Source organism: Odontesthes bonariensis, chromosome 1 (genome assembly GCF_027942865.1).
Source record: "Odontesthes bonariensis isolate fOdoBon6 chromosome 1, fOdoBon6.hap1, whole genome shotgun sequence".
Lineage (NCBI taxonomy): Eukaryota > Metazoa > Chordata > Actinopteri > Atheriniformes > Atherinopsidae > Odontesthes > Odontesthes bonariensis.
This window is the reverse complement of record NC_134506.1, coordinates 41,876,043-41,880,876: the sequence shown is the minus strand read 5'-3', so window position 1 is coordinate 41,880,876 and position 4,834 is coordinate 41,876,043.

Genomic DNA, 4,834 nt, shown 5'->3' with positions numbered 1-4,834 from the left:
AACGGCCCTCCTGATAGGCAATTGCTGCGAGTTGTAGGTGTCTCTGAGTGTGCGTTGATGGGGGAAAGCTCCTGTCCACATAGGCAATCTCTATTGGAATCAGACGTAATTCCCCGGGGGAATCAATAACAAATCCTCGCTGTCTGGAGAAAGTATTGCTGCTCAGGAAATAGGATGACCGGCCTTATTCCCAGCCCGACCGTAATGAAAGTTTCCGTCCGCCCGAGATGTTGATTTAAACTTATTTTTGGCAGATTCCTTTCCATTACAGATGTGCATTCAAGCTCACATTTGGATTTGAAACATGCAAACGTGCACGTGTTCGTCTCGCTTTGAAGACTGATGAGCCATGACTCAGATTTTCCTCCATATTCATTTGACTGCAGGCGTCGGGGGCAAACTGAACCATAATAAACAAGCCCGTTTTCACATGATATTATTTTGGCAGGTGTTAAAAAATAAGGTTAATGGTGACTGAATTCCGTTTAGCTGCTTTACATTGTGCATATTGTGGGTACAGAAATGACGTCCTTCAGATATCTGAATGTGTAAAATTGTATTGTTTTTACAGTTGGTGGGTCAGGTCATCAGCTGCAGCCACCGTTTGCTGATATTTTGCTTCCTACCTGCTTGATTTTCCACTTTTTTCTTATTTTTAACTCTCTGCTGCTGCCCACATTGAGGTGTTAAGAGTCTCTCCATCCTCTGTAGCTCGACTCCTCTGCCTCCTCACTGCTGTTCCTTACTGACCCTCTGTAGTTTTGCTCAGTCATGCATCCCTGCACCCAGCTTCCATCGCTTAAATGAACGAATGGATGGAGCTTAAACTCATCTCCATCTCAGGTGAGGAAACTAGCAGCTTGGCCAGCCCAACGTGTATTTCTTATACTTTCCACACTGTAAAACTCTAGAAAAACCCAGTCATCACAACACAAGAACTCACAGACCAATGAAAGGACTCGTCACGTCCCAGTAATCTGAAAAACAAAATTACCCATCAGTCATTGCGCTTTGGCTTGCAGGGCTTGATAAAAATAGAATAGAATAAGCCAGAACAGAACAGTACCCAAAGGGAAGTGATGTAATAACCGATAACGTATAAAATGAAACCACACATTCACGAAGAGACAAGAGTTTGGATCGTCTTTGTAGTTCACAAAGTGGACACAAAACGCGATCCTCCTGGAGCACAAGGTGCATCTTACAACAGAAACAGAACAGCTGAAGAGCTGAAATGTAACACAGGAGCAGGAAAAAAGTGTTAAAATCAGAGTTATATGCTCAAAACTATACAAATCAAGTCATCTAATGTCTGTATAAGGAATAGCTGAGCATAAACACAGCCTATTAGCAATGTTTCAAATCAAATCAAATCAAATTTATTTGTAGCACATTTCATGTACAAAACAATTCAAAGTGCTTCACATAAAATAAAAGCACTGCAGCAGGGAGTGTAAGAAGCATTAAAATACATAAAAGAATATAAAGAGAAACAAATATAATCATTTAAATGAATTTAAAAACAAGCAACAGTCTAGATAAGTTCAAAGATATTTCATGCATAGACACATGAGAACAGAAATGTTTTTAACCTGGATTTAAAAATGTCTCCATTTGGTGAAAGTTTAATCTCCACTGGCAGTTTGTTCCACTTGTTTGCAGCATAACAGCTAAATGCTGCTTCTCCATGTTTAGTCTGGACTCTGGACTGGACCAGCTGACCTGAGTCCTTGGATCTCAGAGCTCTGCTGGCTTTATATTCTCTGAACAGATCACAGATGTAAACCATCAGCAGGCTTTTAAAATCTATTCTGTGACTGACTGGAAGCCAGAGTAAAGATTCTAAAGCTGCTGTAATGTGTTCAGATCTCTTAGTCCGGGTTAAAACTCCAGCAGCAGCGTTCTGGATGAGCTGCAGATGTTTGATGCTGTTTTTGGGAAGTCCAGTTAAAAGTTACAGTGACCACTAAAACCTCCAGAGGCAGGGTACCCTGAGCAGGTCCATCACAGGGCCAACGTGGAGACCAAAGAGACTTATTTCTAAAGAAAGAAGGAAACAGCAGCAGGCAGAGCCCTGTGGGTGTCGCTGCATCTGGACCTGAGCTGACACTCAGAGCTCATGGCGCTGCGCAGACTGCTGTCTGGGTGCCTTATTCCTTTATTCAGCTCTGGGAATGCAGGGGGAAAAAAATAAAATCAAATAATATTGTTACTATCTATGATTGTTCCAGTTGTTTTTATGTATTTGTATAAGAAAACATACTTTTACGTGTATATGTTACCTTACAAACACAAACATTAGCTGCACAAAAGGTCTTAAATAACCAAATAAACAAAGTCCTGCCCACTTACACGGCGTGCCCGAAACAACAAAAGATGGCTGCTGTCCATTCATTCTCGTCCATCTTTGCAACAGTTTCTAGTTTTACTTTGGCAGAACCACATCCCAGCAGTTTCATAACATTTTACCATCATTTTGTGTGAAAATGAAGGGGACAATTTTTATTCCCTGGCTTTTAATTCAGCATGAGACTCTATTTCTGGTATTGTTTTATTGTTTTTATTGTTTTAATATTGTTATTGTTTTTACATTGTTCTTATGTTTTATGCCTTGTATTTTGTGTCATTACTCATGTACAGCACTTTGTTTCAGCCACGGCTGTTTTAAAGGGCTTTATAAAGTTGAAAATGAAAACATTTTTACTTCTCTTCGTATCTGATCCCCTTTTTTTTTTTTGGCCCCATGTGGTTTCCAGTTGCTCCCTCAGCTTCCTTTGCACCCCGGCAGGATCCTGCAGGCCCGAGTTGCTCTTAAACCAGTTTCGGGGGCAGGGAAGTGTGTCAGATCTTGTTGTTATCAAGCAGCTGACCTGTGCTAATGCAGTTCATCAGAACTCTCTTTTTTTTTTGCCTCGGGGATGCTACCTTCGTTAGGTATCAGTTCTGTGTCACTCAGATGTCCTCAGATGTATTACATGTCCTCCACCATGATCCTGCTCTGATCCCTTCTGCTTTGGAGCAGGAGTGCACAGTTTCTTCCCCGCCTGACTGTCTTGAACTCCTCTCAAGACCTCTTTATTCTGAAACTAGCTGATGGCTTTGTCCACCTGCTGATGCCCCCACTCGTGTTTTTTTTTTCTTCTGGATTTCTCTGCTCAAGCACATGAGATGGGTTTTATTCTGCCTATAAACAAGACTGCAGCGGAAGGATATTTTGTTCTTGTCAAAAATGCAACCATTTTGGGCTGCATTTTTGAGCCTCGCTCCACTGTCTGTTTCCTTGAATGACTCAGATCCAGGACGACCGAGAGCAGGCGGGACAGGTGGTAGATAAACAAGGATTTAACAAAACTCAGCAAAGCCACATGCGAGGCAGGATCAGGAAACTCCAGGCCGAACGCAGAAAACACAAAAAGCCATGACATCTTGACCTTTGATGACACAGTTGGACTCCGCTGTGTTATTGATCAGCGCGTGTGGAATTGAGCCATACCACATACGGGTCACCAATCTTACTTTAACGGAGTATTTGCAGCCAGATGGAAGCAGAATGAAAGTCCAACCTTTTTAGGAATTAGTCACCGTGGCCCTCGGAAAAGCTTTTAAAAAGGAGAGGAAGATCTTTCCATCGTTGAGATAACACGCCTGGTATATTCAGCTTGATTTAGGATTTAAATGAATATTCATTTAGAATATAAATCAAGCAGAATTATATTCTAAATCAAGCAGATTGTCACACACAATCTTAAATGCTGCATGATGGGCAGTAGCTGCAGGCTGCAACTGTCTGGCTCTCGCCCTCCCGTGAAATCTCTAACGGAATCGGAGGTCATTAAAGGAGGAATCGGCTTAAAAGTGTTGCTCAGGAAATAAAACAAACTGTCCTGTTTACAGCCTAACAACCGCCACAGCATTCAGTCCCTTAACATGGAAGTCTGGACTCTGATTCTCACAAACTGTAAAGGAATCATGATGTCAAAATGCACTTGAAGCGGATAATTGTGCCTTTAATGCTTCATTAATCTGTTTTATTGGAACACACCGAAGCTGCTGGTGCTGCAACATACTGAGGACGGTTGTGTTTCAGGAAAACCTGAAGAGTAAACTCAGACTTCTTGCATTTTAAGTTGGCTGTGCGGGTCATATGTGAGGAAACTGAAGAGGAACATCAAAACAGACACATTTTGACATGTGAAAATAAGTGTGAATGACAACATTAGTGACGGGTGAATTCCACTTAGCTCCTCCGGTCCCTTGGATGTGGTGCATGCTGGCTCAGTCTGACACTGCTGTGGCTTACCGGACTATTACCATAGATCAGTGGGCGTTAATGTCATTAAAAACAGCTGTGGCCTCGTGTTTAAAAGACCGACGGAGGGGGGGGGCAAGAGGTGTGAACGCCAAATAAATATCCAGATTCAACATCATGTCTTTCCTTTATAAATCTCTATTAATGTGCAAATGTGCCAGTCATCCTTCTTGGGTTCCTTCCTTAAATCACTAAAGACTGTAACCCCCCCCCCCCCCTCCTGTCCCCTACCGTCCAATCAACAATAGGAAATGTTGCTCCAAGAAGAAGAAAACCTTCTGATAACAGAGGTGGAACCCCTAAAAAGTGCACGATTTGTCCACTGAAATCAGTAACTGTTGCTAATAGAGCCACTTCCTGTTGACCTCTTCACCACCAACAACAACAACAAACTCAGGCATTGGAGAAAGATGGAGAACGCAGAGCCAGATGAAGCTACGTCCCTCTACATTTGGTCTGTGACGAGCTGCTTGTTGCACAAACTCGATGCCCAACGGCATCCATCCATCCATCCACCCATCTATC